This window comes from Nannospalax galili, unplaced genomic scaffold (genome assembly GCF_000622305.1).
Source record: "Nannospalax galili isolate Female #2095 unplaced genomic scaffold, S.galili_v1.0 scaffold139, whole genome shotgun sequence".
Lineage (NCBI taxonomy): Eukaryota > Metazoa > Chordata > Mammalia > Rodentia > Spalacidae > Nannospalax > Nannospalax galili.
Genome location: NW_008345884.1, coordinates 4,948,587 through 4,970,960, shown reverse-complemented (window position 1 = coordinate 4,970,960; position 22,374 = coordinate 4,948,587). Strand labels below are relative to the sequence as shown.

The window sequence follows — 22,374 nt, the reverse complement described above, 5'->3', positions numbered from 1 at the left end:
GCCTGCTCTTGCAGAAGACCCGAATTTGAATCCTAGCATCCGTATGGCAGCTAACAACCATCTGTAACTTCAGTTCCAGGGGATCCAAACCCTCCTTCTGACTTCTGCAGGCATTGCATGGCATAGGTGCACTTACATACATGCAGGCAATACCCTCATACACATAAAGAAAAAAATAATACGATATATTTTTTTTTAATTATAAAAAGACAGGCAAGTTGATTCCAAGACTCCAAAAGGAAATTACAAGTTTTAATTGGCTTTAAAATGTGTCAGCAACATCAGGTGTCTTGAATAAGTGCCTTTGTGTTGTCCTATCTTGCTTCATTCACTGTACCTTCTAATTTTCCACAAATACTATACTAATTATTGAACATTTACCAAGCCTTAGGCCCTCTGTATAGCTATTCCTTGAAGAACTTTTTTGCTTTATGGTACAAATGATTGACAGAAAATAGTTTTTAAACTATTTTCTGGAAAATTCCCATTGGGAGGGAAATTTTTTCAAAGAGTCCATTAAATAAGTGATCACAACTATAGTAATGGAAGTCCTTGGTCAGTAGCAAGCAGATGGCAGGAGATACCATTTGGGGAAGACTTTTGCATAATTCCTCAATTATACCACATATTTCTGATAATTTGTTTTGTTATAAGACAGTATCTCATTTCATAGCCTAGGCTGGCCTGGAACTCATGGCTTTTCTGGTGCCTCAGGTTCTTAAGTGCTGAGATTATAGGATCTACCATGCTTCAATGAATGAATGACTTGATTTAAATCTATGAACACTAAATATAGACATTATGATTAAATTTCTCAAAAATCTTCAAGTTAAAAAACTGTCAGTGTAACTTAATTCAATGTTTAGTTTAGATGATTTATTTTTATGACACATTTTCTATAAGAATATAAATATATTTTTAAATGCTTAAAACACCTCAAATATATTTTTCTTCCTTCTCCACTCCAATATGAATGATGATGAAAACATGCAATTTAAAATCTTTGACAGGTGCCACTTTATTGATATCTCCCTCTTTGTGATCTCTGACCAACTTGTCCTTGTCTTTTATTGTGAAATCTAATTGCCAGCAACATATCAGTGACTCAACACAGAGTGGTTTCAGTTAATGCCTTTTTTTTTTTGACAGTGTGTTTGATAATTTAATAGGGATATAACAGACTCTTCTATAAATGTTGCTGTGACAACGACATAACTATATAAAAGGAGTGAAATTAGACTTCTTTTTGACAGGGTCTCCCTAGTCCCAGCCCACCTGGAAGTCACTACGTGGACCAAGCTGGCCTGCCTCTGCCTCCTGAGGGCTAGTATTAAAGGCCTGCGCCACTACGCCTGACATGAAATTAAACCCTTATCTCATCATATATATACAAAAAATAAGAGCCAGGTGTGATAGCACATGCCTTTAGTCCCAGTGCTCAGCAGGCAGAGGCCAGCAGGTCTCCATGGGAAGGAAACTAGCTTAGTCTACATAACAAGTTTCAAGGCAGCTCAGGCTACAGGAAGACTTTGTCTTAAAAAAAAATCCAAAAGGAAAAAACAAAACAAAACAAAACAAAAACTTTACAAAGAATGAATCAAAGACTTAAAAGCAGGAGCAAAAGATATTCAACATTTAGAAGAAAATACAGGACCATTCCTCATGACGGCTTTCACAATGATTATCTAGGCAAACACTAGACATAATCTGACAAGGAACCAATAAAATAAGGTATGCCTACATACTGAATATTACTCAGCCTCACCAAAAAATAAAGTAGTATTGGCAGCAGAGGCTTCATTCTTACTGAGGGGCAATATGTTTACATTTTGCTTTCTTAACATGGTTAGCATTAGAGGCAGACAGGAAGTAGAAAACAGTGTTTGGTTTTCTTTTCTGAAAGCAGAAAACAGTGTAATTATAAGCAAATTTACTCAGAATCTTGATCTTCAGAATCATCTGCACTTTTATTCCATTTAACAGTGCCTTTTCTTTTTAAAAGAGAAGTGGAGGGTGGGCAGAAGACAAAAAAAAAAAAAAAAAACCCCCTCATAAAACTCATAAAATAGCCATGCTGCTAAATTCTCTTTAATGATAGAAGCTGATAGGAAATGGCTTTGGTAAAATGTCTCTGTTGTTTTGATCTCAGAAATGTAAAGGAAGCTTTAAATTCAGGGATGGGTGCCCCTGTCTTGAGCACCTGAAAGACTGCATTATATATTTGAAACCGTTTTGCAGTGTTCCTTCCTAGAGCATGAAGTCATTGTAATTCTGTTGTGATTATGTAATTTAGCACAATCACATAAGATATTAAATTAGATTTCAGCATCCTTAAAAGTTGTGAAGAGTAAAGTTAGATGACTTCACCCATAGTCTCGTACCAATGAGAATGTTTTGTATTACTCTATCTGATTTTTAGCAAAATGCTAGCAGAGAAGATAGCAGACATTCTTCTCGTAATCCTGAACAGAGGGGAAGGAGAAAGTGCTGAATTTGCTTCTGGTAGATGTATACTACCTAAGAGAGTAAATGAGACTGAGAAAGAAGAGGGAAAGATTTCCTAAGATAGAGAAGAAGCTGCTTCATTTTCCATAAAATAAATGTCACATGGTGGTGGTTATTTAAATGTCTTTTGGAAAGCAAAATCAACAGGGTTGATCCTGAGAGAAAAAGCAAATCGCATTGCAAGGAGCTCTGGTATTTCACCAGCTTCCTTTTGTCTTCCTTGTTGATTTTACTTTCCTAATAACACTTAAATATTTTCCCCATTGATTTTCATATGTCGTGGACTTTTTAAATCCTTAACTGCTTTTCAACTATCAACGTTAAATTCTTGGAATTAATACCTGAGAAGACGAATTCTGCAGAATAAACGTTTAATAATCTCAAACTTATATGAGACCAGAAAGTTCCGTAACAGTTTTTAGAGAATTTTGGGTTTAGTTTTGTGCTTTAATTTTTTTCCAGTTTATTATTTATTTAATAACCACATACTTAGAAGAAGCATATCATTACAACACAATTGACATATTCAATAACGTTTTCCTGAGGTAGGATGCATCTCTTTCAAAAGTGGCTGTAAATTTTTAAGTTCACAGTTGAATTAATAGTTATATAATATTGAACTCAGTATATAAGCCCTGTGAGACATAAAATTGAATGAGCTTTTAGCCTTTAAAAAAGATTTCCATTTCATTTTAAAATATACTATTTCTTACAAAAAGACTCAGTTTTTGCTACTATTTTGAAACTGTATTTTAATAATGAAATGGAGATCTTTTTTAAAGGTTAAAACCTCATTTAATTTTATGTCTTATAGGGTTTATACTGAGTAAAGTACTGTATAACTGTAACAATTCAACTGTGCTTTATTTTTTACCCAAAGAAAAGCACAGTGTACCCAAAATATATGACCCTGACTACAGAGTAGTTTTAGCTTTTGAGGCCATGGACAGCCACCCTTGCTTTTATCAGTAGTGGGATAGAATTACAAAAGCTGGTAGACCAGCTTCCGCCCAGCCACCTGCTGTGTGAGACAGACTAGCTTCTTTTACTTCCTAATGATAACTGAAACCACTTCTTTAAATCAGTCTGTGATTATGCTCTCGGGGAGCATTTGCCCATTTATCTCTCTTGCTTATCTTTCTCAATCCACCACTACCCATAGCAGGATATTTTCCAGCCTGGCACTGTCTTTTGATAACTGTGCTCTTCTTCATCACTGCACTGCTATCACAACTTAGAGTCATACTTTCTCTTTTCAGAAATATGGTGGCCTCATCTCCCCTCTTCCTTCTCTTCAAAATATTTTCTTTCACACTACTGTTACTATCCAAAATATTGTTATGACCATGTCATTCTCATTATGTGACCTTAATTTTAAAAAATCAAACTTCTTTGTCATGTAATGAATGCATAATTTAACTAGTGTTTAGCTCTAGGGTGGCTCTTCTTTAAACTGACCTACACAAATAGCAAAAGGAACTAGTGTTTTTCCCAGAACATGTGCTGATGACTGCTCTGGCAGGAGCTATCCTGTTGTGTGATCGCCTAACATGCTCTTCAAGGCCCATTTCATTACAGTGGCTACTGTCTTTACCTCCTGTGCTCTACCGTACTCTATGGGGCCTTTAGACAGGTTCTGCTTTAAGGTTCAAGACATCTCAATTCAAATCTTAACCTTCTTACTACTTTTATGACTTTGAACAGATTATATATCATTTTGGTCCCTATGTCTTTTTATTAAATCTATAAAATGAATTTTTTATTATTATTATGATGTGAGGATTAAATGCAATCAGTTAAGTTTAGGACTTGACTGAACTGACACATATGAGGGACTCTAAACAAATGACTCTCTTTGGTAACAGTTTTTCAGCTTACTGTCTGTTGGCAGCTTTCATCGATACCATTTCAGATCTTGGTCTACATGCTAGTCAGTTATACATTCACTGAGGTCATCACTTGGACCCACCAAGTAACTGAAAAATTATGCTGAGTGCTGAAAAATCAATTCTTAGAGGCTAAATTAGGTCTCCAAATACACTTATTATTGTGTACAGGTGGCAACATAGGATCTGGGTACTTGTTACCTCCTAGGTGTATCAGGTTCTATTAACTGCAATCAGAAATTTCCTGAGTGTTTGTTAAGGTGTATAAGGAGAGCCTAAGAAGACAAGAATATGGGATAACTATTAAGGAACAGAAAGAAATTAGAGACAAAGTATCAGACTGAACCACTGTCTTTGTACTACTTCACTCTGAACATAAACATTCAGGCCAAGTGTTAGGATTAGGAGGCCGCATGGAATTACCTACATTTCAAAACAAAATTTTTACATGATAGTTTCATAGAGATGATCCAATTAAGGGAGTGCTCAGAGATGATTGTTCTACTGTCCTTATAACAAGGAGAGGTAGGGAGGTGAGAATAAGGAGGGAGAGAGATAGGAAAAAAACAACATTAAACATTAGGAGAACAGAGGAAATTAACACAAACATACTCTGGAACACATTTAATGAGTAGCAAGCATTTTATCAAAAACATGTGTGCTACACATACTTTTGAAATTAAAAATTTTGAAATTTCATTGTCTGGAACTGTTTGAAGTTGCCTCTAGGCTTTGGAAGGAGAAAAAGGAGCCCCTTCATGAATTTTTCTATAGTTGTCAAAGCTGTTTGGGTTTGGGGTACTATTTAGTCTTTATGGGAAAATCTTAAAACAAACTTTCACTATGAGGGAAGTCAATTAATTATCTGAAAATTATTGCACGGAAAAGATTGAGTAGGGGCAGAAGAGATGTCTCAGCAGTTAAGAGTATTTGCTGCTCAATCATGAGGACCATAATTCATATGCCAGCACCCACATAACAAGCCCAACCTCCTGCAAATACCTGTAACTATAGCTCTGAAGGATCCAATACCCTCTTCTACACCCCCTAACAGGTGTGTGTATACTCACATAGATGCATGCAGGCACACAAATAAATGAATAAACAAATAAATAACTGACTAATACATGATTTGTGTGGTGAAAGTTCAATGGCTAGTGATAGTGAAATGTCTAAAACACCCTCCAAGTGAATTATACAATTAAATAAATTTCAACTTCAGTAGTTATAGAGACCTACGTTGTTGATTTGTCCTTATGAACATAGATAAGTGAAGGACAAGGGGTACATGCATCATTTAGCCCACTGGCAGTTAGCAAAGAAATTTCAGTAATCACATCAAAATATTGTGCTAGTACAAGACACATTAATTGTCCTTGCAATTCATAATAAAAACAAAGAACTAAAGCGAGACTCTTCAAAGGCCAGGGCACCAAGATCATCTAAAGCCGGTATGAGCTGCCTTTCTGGAATTTCCAACTCTAATTCATAGAAATCGGATAGTCTATCTCAGTGTGTCTAATATTTTGTCAACTAATGACACATCACCAAATATGAACTTAGAAAAGCTCTTCAACGAAGTGTCATTTCTTTTGGAAAATGAGCCTAAGAAAAGCAAAATAATTTACCAAGAAATAGTGGAGAAGCTGCAGTTATTATTTGGGTGTTTAAAAACTGCAGTATTGGTTTAGGCAAGCACTTTTGGATATGACCCTAAAAGCTCAAAAGTAAAAATAGACAAATGGGATTGCATAAATCAAAAACTTCTGCACAGTAAAAGAAATCATTAACTAAATGGAAAGTATGATTTATTCCTGTGTTTCCTGTCCCACACAGTATCCTTGAATAATCATGTAGTTTTGTTTTAATCTTTATGTCACTAATGACTATAGTATTTTGTTACTATAACAATTCTATGGCACTTTTTGAAGAGAGTCTTGGTAGGCCTGGAAGACGGCAGAGAACTGTATTCCAGCTTTGCACTCTATGGAGTCCAATTCCTAACCAAGCTTGCATTCTGGTTAACTCTGTGACCTAAGTTCTACCAAGAATTTGGTTCTGAAGTCCAATAAGTAAGACCTGGTGATTTCTAGAAGAACCAAAAGTGACGCTCCTCATTTACTGATCTAGGGTGATGTTCTCGGCTTCTGTTTACTTATTGCATGTCAAGAACAAGAACTTCAATTGAGCATGTGTTTATAATCTCGAAACTGAGGGGGCAGAGACAGGTGGATCCTCAGGGGTCCCCAGCTAGCCAGCCTAGTCTCTTAAGTGTGTTCCAGGCCAGTAAGAGAACTTGTCAAAAATTACATGGTTGGGCCCTGAAGAACCTCCCACCCACATTGTCCACTGACCTCATATGCATGTGAACACATTTTTGCCTGCTTTATATTTATTATTTAATTTCAGTCAGAAGATTTAATAGTCTATTTTACAGAGAAGCTAAGATATACATCTCTTAGAAACTTATTTAAAATTTCAAGGCCATCATATAGCCAGAATTTGAACCCAATTTTATATAATTTCAAATAGCTTAAGTTTGTAGGTATGTGTAATAGCCCTGTGACAAGTTAACTCATAATAATGTTTTCTTTGAAATATTTGTTGAATTACATAATTCATTCAAAGGTCTGGAGAGTTTGTTTAAATGCCAACATAGAGAAGAAGACTCACATTGGTATATTTGTCAAATTGAAACAGAACATGGCAATGAACAAATGGAAATTCCCCTTCCATTTGTAACCACAGATAAAAGGAAAAGGAAGCTTTGTTTGAAATGGCTATAGATAAAGGCTCACAGTTCTTGTGATCTGTGAAAGATACTACTACTTTTCTCCTGTGTGACAGATTTCTTATGATGTTTGGTCAGAAAGTTATATGATATTTTGTTAAACTAAACTGGAAATTGATGACTCAACTTGAGATGGCTGATAAAATATTCTGTACTGGAGTCTGTGTTTCAGGTAAAGGCAATGGCATGTCACTGAAATTTCATGATACAGGTGTCCTTTCCTGTCCTATTTATTTCTTAAGGGTATCTATGCATAAAGACTATTCGATAAAGGAGTAGCTTTAACCCAGCCTCCTGCCTGCAGAGCATAAAGGTCTTTCTCCAGAGATTCTAAGACTGTCTATAATTTTAAAAACCTCTACAGTTGTGCTAAGTGGCAAGAGCTACTAACTAACAAGGTCAGCTACAGATCCCTCACTCATCTTTGCCTTTCTAAAATCCTAGCTAGATTATTTTCCTTTTTTTTAAAGAAATTTGTTGTTTTTCTTTACCTATTTATTGCCAAGTTCTGTACATGTGCCACATAGATTTTCATATTGCCCTCTTTAAAGTTTAATAGTATAGGGATGAATTATAAGAAGTCCTTATTTGCTGGTAGTTTTCTGCTCTCAAGCATTGTTAGAGTCTTAGATAATTCCTTTTACCAATATGTCAGACATGTAAAAAGTATTTCTAAAGCCATTGGTATAAGCATGGTTCTAGCATATGTGTGTGTGTGTGTGTGTGTGTGCATGCATGAGTGTGTGTGTGTGTGTGTGTGTGCGTATATGAGATAGGGTAGCCCCAACTGGCCTGGAATTTGCTATGTAGACCAGGCTGACCTCCTTGTTCTCCCAAAGAACTGCCTGCCTCTTCCTCCCAATTACTAGGATTAAAGTCATGTGCCACCATGCCTGGCTTTGATTTTATTCTTTGGCAGTTGAATATATGTATGATATGCATTCTGATTATCATAACACCCTAACTTCCCTGTCACTCCTATTACCTCTTTTCTTCCCTACAGCTCCCTTTTCCACATTCATGACTTTTTGGTGTTACTGTTTTTGAGACTGAGTATAGCTAGGTTCATATCTGTGCCCATAAATTTGGAGCTACCTAATAGAGCCCCATATGCTTCTCAATGGGTACACAAATGACAGCAATGACTACCCCTCCTCCGAAATACATCACTAATCAACAGTTTGGCATGGAGAGATAATGACCAATAAGCTCCTCCCTGATCCGTGATTGCCTGATAATAGGCCCAGCCTTGTGTAAGTACATTGAAGACAACTTAAACACTGTGTGGTGGTTTGAATAAAATGTCCCCCATAGGCTACAAGTATTTGGACATTCGTCCCCAGATGGTGGCACTGTTTTAGGAGGCCTTATAATGTGTGGCCATGCTGGAGGAAGCATATTCCTGGGGGCAGGTTTAGAGAGTTCTTTAGCCTTGCCAGATATTGAGGCACTCCTCTTCCTGTGCCTGCTTAAAGATGTAAGAATTCTGCCTTCTGCTCCTGCTCCAGCCTCCTCCTGCCAGCATGCCTCCTTGCCAAGATGGACTGTAATTCTCCTGGAACCATAAGCTCAAATACACTTTTCTTTTTATAAGTTCCCTTTGTCATGGTGCTCCAATCACAGCTACAGAAAAGTAATTAATACAGTAATTGGTACCAGAGAGTTGTCCGTTAGCTGTGAAGAACTTGATCATGTGGGATCTTGGAAGAATGTGGAAGACTTTGGAAGTTTGGGCTGGAAAAGCAGTTGATTTCTGCAATCAGAGTTTAACAGGCCGTTCTAGTAGGTGCTTGGAAGAAAGTAATGCTAAGAATAACATAGCTCCTGAGGGAAATAAGGACTTAAGCCACAATTGGGATATTTTGGCAAAGAGTCTGGTTGGAGTATGCTGACAGCCAAAGAGCTTGCCTAGGCTAAGTTGAAATGCAATGGACTGCTTTCTTTGGCAGGGGATATTTCAAGACAGCTCAATGTAGAAATGGTGACATAGCTATTAATGGTGAATACTGTCCAGATCTACAATGAAAAAGAGCAAATGGGGCAGAAAGAAATACCAAATTGTTCTAGTTTGTTCTTCATTGCTGTGACAAAATACTCTGACCAATACCAACTGGGGGAGGAAAGGGTTTATTTGTCTTATATCTCCCAGGTTGCAGTTCATCAGGGAGCCCAAAGTAGGAACTCAGGGCAGGAACCTGGAGGCAGGAGCTGGAGCACAGGCCACGGAGGAATGCTGCTTACTGGCTTGCTCCCCTGGCCCTTGCTCAGCCTGCTTTCTTATGCAGCAAAAGCCCCCCTGCCCAGGGGTGGCACCACCCACAGTGGGCTGGGCCCTCCCACATCATTCATCAAGAAGATGCCCCTCAGACATGGCCACAGGCCAGTCCAATAGAGGAAATTCCCTAATTGAGGCTTCCTCAACCCAGGTGTGTCAAGTTGACACTAAAGCTATCCAGCACACAAATGTACAGTTTGGATTGAACAAGAGCACTAGGAAGATAAATCTTGAGTCAAAGCATGTGCTGAAAGCACAGATCCCTTTGAAAAAGAGATTAAAGTGATCAAACAGAGGCCTAGAGATTTGTACTTAAACAATGGAGAGAGTGCCTCCAGGGCAGGACTGCACTCAGCTAAGCCTCCAAGTTGTGAAAGGAAAATGCAGCATGGGTTTTCTACTAGAAAACCACTGAAGAAAGAAACTTCTAAAGTGAATGAAGCAGGCTGGGGTTAATCCCAAACTTTTAGCCAAACTTGGCAGTGTCATTCATCTGGTGATGCCTTTAGAGGCATGAAAGATTCAAGAGTGAAGGGGTTATTAGTTTTTCCTCTGCCATTTTAGAGAGCCCCAAAGCCAGGCAGAGTACAGCAGGGGTTCTCCTGCATAAAGAAGGCCCTGAAAAATCATTGTGGGAAGCTCTGAAGGTAAAGTCTGGCTGACCATGAGACCCCAAGAAGATGTTTGTGATGCCTGACCTGTGAGACATCTGCCAACAAGAGCTGCATACAGGGAGCAGTACCATCCCAAGAAAGAGTTATGTTTCATACAGCAAAGCTAGAGAGCCATTGGAAGTAAAGTCCCAGAAGTTGGATATGGAGCTACTGTATTTGGTGTTTTCCCTGCTGGTTTTCATTCTTGTTTTGTTCCAGTATTTTCTTATCATGCCTCTATTCCTCCATTTTGGAATGAGAATGTGTATCCAGTTCCACTATATGTTAGGAGTATGTAATTTGTTTTTTGATTTCATAGGGACTTACAATTAAGAGATTTCCCCAACTCTCAGAAGAGACTTTAAACTGTGGACTTTTGAGTAGTATTGAGACTGGTAAAAAACTATGAGGACTTTTAAGATTGGACTAAATGCATTTTGCATTTTATATGGTCATAAGCCATTGGGGACAGGGAGTCGAATGTGGTGGTTTGAATGAGAATGTCCCCCATAGGTTTTAAGTATTCGGACATTTATCTTCTGTTGGTGGCACTGTTTTTGGAAGTCTTAGAATGTGTGGCCATTCTGGAGGAAGCATATCACTGGGGGCAGGCTTAGAGAGTTCTTATGCCTTGCTAGATCTTGAGTCCCTCCTGCTTCCTGTGCCTGCTTGAAGATATGAGAGCTTTGTTCTGCTTTCTGCTCCTGCTCGAGCCACCTCCTCCCACCATGCCTCCTCACCATGATGGACTGTAATTCCCCTGGACATGTAAGCTCAAATAAACTCTTCCTTTTATAAATTCCCTCCCTCATGGTGTTCCTATCATAGCAACTGAAAAGTAAAAGTGCACACTGTGAGGTCATGACTGCTCTGGCTGTGCCATGCCCAGAAGATAGCATTTCAAAAGCCCTTTTCTTTATCTTCCGGCTCTTCAGGTCTTTCTGCTCCTTCTTCCTCAATATTCCCTGAGGTTTAGAGGGAGACATGTATAAATGCTCTTTTTAGGGCTGAGCACTCAATTATCACTTATTTCCACCTTCAGCAGTCATGTGTCTCTCATTCACATCCATTCATTGCAAAGAGAGACTTCTCTGACTGAAACAGAGAGCAGCATTTGTCTATGAATATAAGCATAAATATTAGAAGGTAGTTTAGTGCCATGGCAATTTAGCTAAACAAGTATTAAGTTCTCTATTAGGGCATAAGAATGCTTCACTCGTGGGTTTTTGACTGAGTTTGCAGTATGAGGTATGAACGCCCTCTTGTGGGATTCATATCCAATCAGATTGTTACCCCTATTATAACCTCTATAATGCTCTTACCATGGGAAAATATTTGTCAAATGCCTTTTCTGCATATATTGGCATAAAAGAAAATAAATTTATATCATTTCATCCAACTTCCAGTTATCAGCGTAGTTTAAGAGCTATGGCACACATTCTATTCTAATAAAGTCCATACAATTGCTCTTAGTTAATGCTATTAACTCCAGTTTTAGACAGCAGAATATCAAAATAAGATACAGCTTACGGTTAAACAAATACTCAGATATGGAACTGAGATTTAATTTTCAGCAAAGATGGTTGTCCAGTTAATGGTATACTTGCCTAGCATTCATGAAGTCCTGAGTTTGATCCCCAACAATTCATAAAGTCAGGTGTGGTGGCACATGTCTATAATCCCAGCACTTGAGAATAGAAACAGGAAGCTCAGGAGTTCAAGGTTAGCCTCAGCTACAGAAGTTCCAGGTCATCCTGGGCTGCATAGTGCATTTGGGGCCAAAATGGGCTATAATCATCTCTGTATCAAACAAACAACAACAAAAAACCCAACCAACCAAATAACTAAAACACCTACAGTCTGATTTCAAAGCTTACATTATTATACATTGTATACGTTATATTGCCCACAAATGTTTATAATGAACAGAATGTTCAATATATTACTTTCTATCCACCAAAGGATCCAGCAAAATAGCTAATATTCAGCAATACTCAACAAATTAATGTTGAATTAACTATCCATCATCTGATTGCTTTAGAAAACATCAAATGACAAAAGAGAAAAATGGTAGATTTGGTGTGAGAGATTTGACAATGTGTTTCCAAATGAACTAGTATATATCAAGAGGAAATTCTTTACTAATAGCACTGAAAGATTGGCTGTGAATTGGTAGTGATTTTAATTATACACTGAAAGACAGCCATGGACATCAGATGCCTTCTTTCCAAGCTTGGTTGTACCCACTTGCCTACGATCATCACAAACAACCTGTCTGTGGACACTCTGCAAGAAAGGAGGGGCTGGGAGAGTCAGCCACACCTCCTAAACAACCAACCAATCTGAGTTGCTCAGTGGAGAAGGACTAGGGGTACCTAAGTGGAGGAAGACCATAGGGAGAAGCAGAGGAAGCCAGTAGGGAGATGCTCTTTCACCATTTTGTGCAGCTTTGAGGAGGTCACATCTATGCTGGGATGGAGACTTTCCAATACAGTCTCAGTGGATGAGCACCCATATCCTTGTAAGTAAACCCTCATCCATTGCTCTGTAAACAACCCCAGTAAACCCTTTAGTTTCCCAAAATGTAGTTTGGAGAAATTAGACCTTGTTTTGTTGTAAGAACAGTATGAGGAGAGGGCAGGACATTGCACCTCCCAGAAGGAATTTTAGCAACAACCTTTAAAAAGTATTCAGCATCCTTAGTGATTAGAGAAATGCAAATTAAAACAGCTCTACAATTTCATCTTACCCCAGACACAATGGCTAAGATAAAGAAAACAAATAACAACAAGTGCTGGTTAGTTTATGGAGAAAGGATAGCTCTCATTCATTACTGCTGGGATTGCAAACTAGTGTAGCCAGTGTAGAACTCAGTGTAGAAAATTCTTTAAAAACTAAAAATAGGGACTGGAGAGATGGCTCAGCAGTTAAAGAGCACTGGCTGCTCTTGCAGTGGACCAGAGTTTGAATATCAACACCCACATGGCAGCTAACAACTGTTAACTCCAGCTCCAGGGGATGATAGCCTCTTCTGTTTCCCATTGGCATTGCATGACACAGCTGCACTTACATACATGCAGGTAAAACACTTTTACACAGAAAATAAAAATAAATTTAAAAAAATTAAAAAAAAAAACAACTAAAAGTAGATCTACTATACAACCCAGGTAACCCACTCCTTAGAATATACACAAACAGCTTGATTTCCTACCAAAGTGGTACTTGCTCAACCATGTTTGTTGCTGCTTTTTTCACAATAGCTAAGAAATGGGAAAAAGAAACTAAATGCCCCTCAACTGATGAATGGATAATGAAAACGTGGGATTATATTGAGCTGTGAAGGAAAGTGAAATCACGGAATTTGTAGGTAAATGAATCTGCATTACTGAATGAGGTAACCCAGACTCAGCAAAACAAGGAAAGCATTTCCTCTCTCATTTGTGGTTCCTAAATCCAAACACTTAGATGTGAATATATATCCTGAAGTAACTACAGGAGCCAAGTAAATAGAAAAGGAGAGAGGAAAAAGGAGTTTGGGGGGGGGGATAGTAGGAGATAGGCGTTATCAAGGGAGGGATACTTTAACTGGAGAAAGAGGAGGGAAGGCTACACATTGGGAGAGAGAGGAAAGAGATACACATACTTAGGTGATATAAAAAATCCAAAGGGAAATGTATAAGCCTACTGAAAAAAACACATATATCTGTGAAGGTATGAGTACATCTGAAGTTTATAAAACAAAAATCATAGTGACAAGCAAGAGAAACCTCCATTCGAGCTAATGGTCAGAATAGTCTAAGAGACTCCCAGAATAATAGGCTATAGCCACAGTCCTTGATTTCTTCCCAGAACTTGAAGGTGAGACTCAATTGCTGAAGACATGGCATACTTGAGACACAAGACTTGGAACAATCAAACTGGAACTGATCTGGAATACTTCTACTTGAGGACTAGTTCTTGTGGTAACAGAGTACTATGCAAACTTTCAAGTAAGAAAACCAACCAAAAAGCCGTCGTGGTGGGGGGGGGGCGGTATGGGCGGTAGGCCGGGCAATAGCTAGAGGCCCAGTGACTACCGGGTTGTCATGGAGTGGTGGGGCCAGCTCGTGCATGCGCTGCCTGACCCGCAGGCTGGTTGTGGAGCAGCGACCCAGGCCCTAGAGCAATCCAGATGAAAAGACTACCTATGAGGCAGCTTCCAGCTCTCTAAACACGGAGAGAAAACCCCATCCAGAGAGAGCCCCAGAAGACTCTCTGCCAAGCTAGGCAGAGGCACAGGGACGAAAAAAGTTGCCCAACAACTGGGCGTGGTGGCTGCTGACTCAGACAAGGACTCTGGGTTTTCAGATGGGAGTTCAGAATGTTTGAGCTCCGCAGAGCAGATGGGGTCAGAGGACATGCTGAATGCCTTGGGGTGGAGCCTAGAGGACAGGCTGAGGCTGAGCTCCAGAACTGCAAGCAACGCCTTCCCTACCCTGCCCCCGATGGTCATCAGGAAGAATGTGCTGGTCAAGCAGGGCAACAGCTCGTCCCAGCTCCAGTCCTGGACTGTCCAGCCCTCCTTTGAAGTGATCTCAGCACAGCCACAGCTCTTTGTCCTTCATCCACCTGTGCCATCTCCTGTCAGCCCATGCCATGTGGTGAGAAAAAGTCAGACTCCAGGAACTACTTACCCATTCTAAATTCTTACACCAAAATAGCCCCACATCCAGGTAAAAGGGGCCTTTCCCTCAGCCCAGAAGAAAGAGGAGCAAGTGGGATGTGGAAGAAAATCTGTACCGACAGACTGGCAGCCGGCCTGTCTTTCAGAGAGCCGACTAAGACTGGTCTTGTGCCATCCAGTCTGTTGACTCCAGTCCCACCCAGTGCCAAACTCACTGAGGACTCAGTTCTGCAAGGAGTGCCCTCCTTGGTGGCAGGGGGGAAGTCCACAGACTCTGCAGCTGGTTTCCAGTAGTCATGTGGCTAAGGCTCCCAGTCTGACTTTTGCTTTCCCTGTCAGTCCTGTCTGTGCATCAGACAGCACTCTGCATGGCTTAGAGAGCAGCTCCCCTCTTTTACCACTGTTGGCCAGTCACAGCTCACCTCTGTGGGCCTCGGAGCACCTCTGTAGCAGCGGAGACATCTTTTCAGAGCAGAGGCAGAGCAAACACAGGCGCTTTCAGAATACCTTAGTGGTCTTGCACAAGTCTGGTATGCTGGAGATCATTTTGAAAACCAAGGAGTTGATTCGTCAGAACCAGGCAACTCAGGTGGAACTAGACCAGCTAAAGGAGCAAACCCAGCTGTTTATAGAGGCTACCAAGAGCAGGGCCCCTCAGGCATGGGCCAAGCTGTAGGCATCACTAGCATCTTGGCCCAGTCATTCAGGCAGTGACCTGGACACCTTGTCTGACTACCCAGACATATAGCACAGAGGCATTTTCCAGTTATTTGAGTGGTTCTTTGAACTCTTTTGCTATTATCTACACCTGTTTCCCGAAGCCTATGCTTTTCCTCCTAAATTCACCAAGCCACGTGGCAGTGTCTGGCTGCTGTCATAATTGGTGGTCCATGCACAGGTTGTGTTTGTCTGTGTTCCTCCGAGGACCTCCAATTGGGAGTGTTCCTGAGTCCCTTTTCCTTAGCCTGCAGACACTTAGAGCATGGGACAAAGGAGAGAAGACTCCTGGGGCTGTTCCAGCTGTCACCTCCCACCATCCCACTCACTAAGGATCCAAGTTTCAGTAACAGGTCCTGTCAAACCAAGGAGTAGATGACCTAAGGATCCCTTTGTGGGTCCTCCCTCGAGTATCCTAGTCACAGGTTAAAAATAAGAGGTATGTTTGCGTTCTACCAGGCATTGTGCCAGTTGGGCAAAACATAAAATGCTTTGGGCGCAGGTTGTGTCTGGGTACAAACACTTTATCACATAAAGCTTTAGTTTCTCTTTTTCTCTTTCTTTCTTTCTTTTTTTCTTTCTTTCTTTCTTTCTTTCTTTTTGAGACAGGGTCTCCCTGTAGCCCCAGCTGGCCTGGAACTTGGTATGTAGGCTAGCCTTGAACTCACAAAGATAGGCCTGCCTCTGTCTTCCAAGTGGTGGGATTAAAGGTGTGCGCCACCATGCCCAGCCAACCTTTAGTTTCTTAAACTTGAAAGTCAAGGAGAAAAAGAAGTACTGCTTGGTTCATATACTTTAACCACTCCTTAGATTTCACTTAAACAAGTAGGAAAAATATTTCAGATTTTTAAGATATGGAATGGATTTAGTACCATCTGGAATAGTATTTGATGAATTGCTTTTTTAATTAAGGGATCAAAGAAATAGCCCTGGCCAGCATTCTTTTGGTCATCAGCTAGAAGATTTTGTTAATTCATGTTTGTAATAGCACAGCTTGTTTTACGTCTCACACACCTGAAATAGGGCTGAGAGATGGCTTAGTGAGTAAAGGTGCTTGCTGTCAAGCCTGACAGCCTGAGTTCAATCCTCAGAATCCCCTGGTATAAGGAGAGAACTGACTGATGATAGTTGTCCTTTGACCTCCACACACCTGCATACACATGATAAATAGATAAATAAATTTAAAAATTAAAAAAGCAAGCAACAAGAAAACAAAGCGAAAGAATGAAAACCTTGAGAAAGCCCCGGTGATTCCTCAGGTGTGGTGCAAATTACCCTCCTCTGCCACCTTGTTTATCCCTCCCCTAATTGTTTTTATGAGAGGGAAGAAGTGATTATGCTTGCAAATTCCGAATTATGTAAAATCCTGAGGTTATGATAACAAGGCCACAAACAAAAACTGGAAAGGATTCTTACCCATTTTTGTCTCCTGGGTTCTCATCTCCTGTGTTCTGAAGGAGAACCACAGTGGAGGGAGGACTCATGTCTTGTGGTAACTGTGGGCCGCAGAGCAAAGGTGTGATGTTATTACTGTCAAGATGGATCTTGCTTGTCTCAAGATGGAGAATGTGATGCCAATTTCCAGATGATACACATTCTTTTCAACTTCAGTATCTGTAACTAGGTATCTAAGGGAAAGATTTTGATTAAATTTTTCATCCTCTTAAAAATCTTTGTTCTTTACAAATTACCTTAAGTTTTTATGACCAGCTTCATCTTTTTTTTTTTTTGGCAAAGAAAATATTCTTGAGGTTTTACTAAGCCCAGAAGTTAATGATCATATTTATTAGGTTGTTAGTTGTAACTAACATAGTTTAAAAATCATAAGGCTCGGGTTGACATACTGTGTTCATAAAGGCATTTGATTTAGATATGTCTTATTTAGTAATATTCAACTTAGTAAAATCTCTCTATTCGCTGATCAACACAGAATTATTACCTGCTGTTTGCTTTCGGAAAGTTTCCAAAATCAGCAAATGTGTCTCTGGGCAGACTCAGTTCATTGTAATATTTTTCTCTTGGCCAGTTTGCCTTGCCTCCCTGGAATCTGTATGGTACTGGAGCAGCCCCACTCTGCCCCATGCTAGGAAGCTTCCTTTTTGGCAGAATGTCTGGCAGGAAAGCTATAGAGACAGGTGCTCTCAGAACAACCTGTGTACCAGTCATGAGTCTTACTGAGTGTCAGAAAGCTGAACGCCCTTGCTGAGAACCAAATGTATTCCACTGGAAAAAACCCTCTGTGGAGCTGTAAGCCTCTTGGACTCTTCCTGCTAGATGAGGCTGACAGGTCATGAAAAGCACTGTTGATCTTCAATGCTGAGTGTTGGGGAGGGTTAGCGCCCCCAGTGTCTGCTCTGTGATCTTACAGCTGTTGCTGGAAGTCTCTATACTACTAGTATGGTGTGTTTTTAGTGGAGCTGGAAGCAAATGAACCCAAGGAGAGAAGCTAGATCTTGGAAGGAGCAATCTCTTGAGGCCAGAGGCCAGACCAACACATGGATGAAGCCAGGAGTGAACTGGGAAGATCTGTGTTGGTTGCTCAAGGCTGTAAGTAGTGATGGCTTCAGCGGTGCATGCTGTAAGTCATTACGAAGTACTGTGCAGGCTGTTGTTTTCCCAAGGTGAGAAGCCCATTTTAGCTCAGACAAATCCTTAAGAGAACCTTTGGCAGATTTTACTGGCAGTGTGGAAACACATCTAGAAAAGGTTGCTGATTGAATTGATTATAGTTTAATTCCATTTGTAATTTACTACACTGTTTTCATTGATTGTAGTATCTTCTGGCTTTTCTTCTCTGGTATGATTCCTTCAGCAAACAACCTACTCTTGTGCATATATTGAAATGGTTTTCCAATCATGAACTCTTTAGGGTAGAAATTTATTTACCATATGTGAATTCTTTTCAGAAAGTGTGAAGCAATAGAAAATTCCTGTGAAATTTCAGAGAAAAATAAAAGTCACTTACTTGAAAACTAAAAAAAAAAAACCAATCAATGGTCCTGCCCAGCTGTAAAGTTTATGAACTATAGCAGAAACCAGCCAAGCACATTATCTCTATTGGTGTAGCAGTGGCACTTCTATCTTGGGTGTAATCAACAGCTGTCTAATTGGACTTAAGGTCCTGCTCAATTGAAGGGTACTCATGAGTGATACCAGAGGAAAACCTACTTTTGACACCTCCTTAGATCAACATAATTTCTTACTATATTATAAATGCATGTCCTTATATTTATAGGCAAGTGTACATATCACCACTTATCAACGAAACTTTGTGAAACAATGGAGATTATTATAGAGTTCCAAAAATGGTTAAATGCAAAGACTATGTATCTGTGAGGTGCCCAGCCTTAAGTGACACATCAGCAATGCACCTTGGACTCAGGGAACATAGTGGAACATAGTGGAATTGGAGGTGGAAATAATATTAATTCATCTCTCAACTCTTACCAGTGAAGCTTTTTTATGCAACAAATGGTGATTAACCCAGAAAGGCACAACTGACCAAAGTGTAGAGAATAAGAAACTGCAGAGGATACCTATATCAAACTTCTGACACTAAGGCTCATGAACTACTGAGGAAGAGGAGGCAGAAAGATTCTAAGAGCCTGAAATGGTTGATGATCATAAGGAACCAGTTTTTCAGACAGCTGGGAAGTTACTCATATGAACTCACAACAATGGTAACAACATGTACAAGACCCAGACAAGCTCAATTCAGATGTCTCAGCATAGAAGTGTGGAAGTGGGTAATAAGCCCCAACCTTAGCTGAGGAACTATTAGCAGCCAGTGACTGCTAGGAGAGGGAAAGTAGGCTTTCTTTCTTTAAGGTTGTGGCACCATATTAGTTGACCAGGCTCCAGTGGATGGACCCACACCAAAGAACATTTGGGGATACAAATCTCACTTATAGACCTTAATATATAGGACAGAGTACATGAAATCTAGTGGTGGGCTGTAAGACTAGTGGGGAGGGGTCTAAATATGATCATACATTGTATGAAATTCTCAGTCATTCAACAAAAACGACAGACATACGGGGGAAGATTATATGGAGACACAGGAAGCTGGATATGGGGGTAAATGCCTTTAGTTCTAGCACTTAGGAGGCAAAGGTAGGTGAATCTCTTTGAGATCAATCCAGCTGGACCCAGTCTCAAAAAGGCATTAAAAAAAAAATAGATACAGGGGAAACTTGACAAGCAAAGAGAGTAGGTAGGAGAAACTGACCCTGTTGTCTCCTTGATCAGGGGCTTCCAGGTTCAGAATGTAAAGAAAATTAATTCCTGGGTGATTTTTTTTGCATTTTTTAAATTGATTTCTTTTTGTGATTTTTCTCACAATATTGTTTGATGGTATTTAGGTCTGCTCCCCTATCCCCACCTTCCCCCATTGCTGTGGCCTATAGAGTACTACTATTATTCTGCTAATGGACATAGAATTAAACTGGCATCATAATTTTTAATGGCTGCATAGTTTTCCATTGTAAAGATATCGTGTCATTTAATGAAATCCATATTAATATTTGATTTTACAATAAAATGATTTAAATCTTATTCTTGCATCTTCATGCATTTCATTAAGTTATTACTGAGAATAAATTTCTAGAGGTATAGTTAGAGTCACAGTTTTTTCCAAAACTGAGATATTTAATGGGAAATTATATAAAGACATATTCTATATTCTTCAAACACCATTGTGTATATTAAATAACAGGAATTAGACACCTGTTGATTACCTCCAAGAAAAAAGTGCCACTACTGTTATCAATAGTGATAGTTTGTTGGATAACAATAGTTATTGCTGTTTATTAGGCTTCATAGCTAGGTAGGAATATTGATTGGTGTAAAGCCAAATTCTCTCCTGGGAGGTCCGTGCATATGCTTTCCCAGCTCCTGGGCTCCATGTTGTCCCTATGACCAACCAACAAAACCAACACAGTGCATTCTATGCGGGTTTTTTTTTTTTTGTTTTTTTTGTTTTTTATGGAGCTTATGATGTCTGGAAGAGCGTTACTCACAAAGATATGCACCCGTGGGCTTTTTTCCCTTCATCTAGGGTGAGCCTTTTCAGATCCACACTTGTCTGAGCACTGCAAAGATAGCGACTTCCTGCCTTCCACCACCTCTCTGGCTTTCTCTGTGCCTGTCCTTAGACCCTCCCCCTCACGCAATTGAAGTTGACTGCTTGGGTGGGAGAGGTGACTGTCTCTTCTTGTCTACAGATTCTCTTAGGGGTCAGATATTTAGCTGTTGCTGGTTCTTTTGGAGGACATACGCATCCAACAATTGGTTTTCTCCTTTGGAAGCTTATATAGTGTTCTCTGATACCATGAGAACTAGTCTTCCAGGAGGAGACTTCCATGACTGTTCCCGCTCTATTTCTCCAAGTCCTGTGTCCAAAGTGGGCCTGTCTTCAGCAATAGAGTCTTACCTTCAAGTTCTGGGTGACAATCAAGAGCTGTGGCAATATCCTGTGTTATTCTGGGAGTCTCTTGAACTACCCTGGCCAAAAAGTTGGGGAGGCTTCTCATGCCCAGCACTGTGTTTTTGTTACATAGCTTTCAGGTGTACACATGTACTCATTTATTGTATGTTTATTTTTCAGTAGGACTTTAAAATAACCTATTTCCCTCTCATTTTTCATACTACCTCTGCATTATCTCTCCTCTTATTCCCCCATATAACCCTCCTTTCTCCCTTCCTAGTTAAAGTACACCACCTCTTTTCCCCAATTCTCCTTAAGGCCTGCTAAATGGGAAAGAACTCATGTGTGGTACTGTAAACATAATCAAATATGCATAGCTGGAGAGGTTATATATCCTAGAGAGAAACCTACTTATGCCACATCCCAATACCAATGCAATTTCTTGCATACATATTCTAAAATACATATTCTAAATATGTGTTTTCATATTTTCAGACACCTGTGCCACTCACCCATCCAAGAAGCTTCTTTTTGCATCAAAGACTATTATAGAATTCTAGAACTGATCAAATGCATAGAACAAATGTCTGTGACACATCTTCTGTAACCCTGTGACACATCTTCAATACAACTTCTATACATATGATGAATGCATTTCTTAACTCTCCCCAGAGAATTTTCCTTATGCAGCAGATGGTGATTAACACAGAGACCCACAATTAGTCAAAATGCAGAGAACAAAAGACCACAGAGTACTTATTTCTGAATAGGACAGCTACTTTAAACCTCTGCCTCCTAAGGCTCAAAGATCATTACAGAAGATTAGGCAGAAGGATTGTAAGAGCCAGAGGAGGTGGATGACCACAAGGAAACAGAGTTTTCCAGATGCTGCTCAGTTAATCATATGAACTCACAGAAATGGTGACAGCGTGCACAAATCCTATGCAGTACTAGCATGAGTTCTGTCTTGTGGAGTGGGCCTTATATCCAAACAGAAGGTGGTTGCTTACTCTAAAATCATCCTGTACAACTGTTTCCTGGACATGACAAGACTGTTGCATACATGATCTCACAGTGGCTGTGAATGCATGAACACCTCCTGCACAAGACAAGCCAGCCTAAATCCCAACATGGATGGTGGAGGGGCTCATGAAGTCCCACCCCTAGGTTAGGAACTGTTGGCAAGTGATAGCTACTGAGGAAGGGAGAGTCCATTTTGTACAGATGCAACCCCTGAACAGCTGCTTATATTCCAATTTTTGGATCTACATCCATATACATTTTGGCAACGTTAAATGTTCTCAATGGGTTTACAAATGGGTAGATGAAGTTGGGAAGGAAATGTTGTTGGGACTGTGCACAGGAGGACTTGAAGGAGGGAGTAAGGAGTAGATTGGAACAAAACATATTATATTCATGTAAGAAAATTTCAAACAAGCATTTTAAATTAGATGACATA

General features: G+C 39.8%; 1 pseudogene; it reads left to right on the top strand.

Annotated features, from left to right (window-relative positions):
• The first annotated feature begins 14,281 nt into the window (after window positions 1-14,281).
• Window positions 14,282-15,521, top strand: LOC103741334 (annotated as a pseudogene).
• Window positions 15,522-22,374: the final 6,853 nt, after the last annotated feature.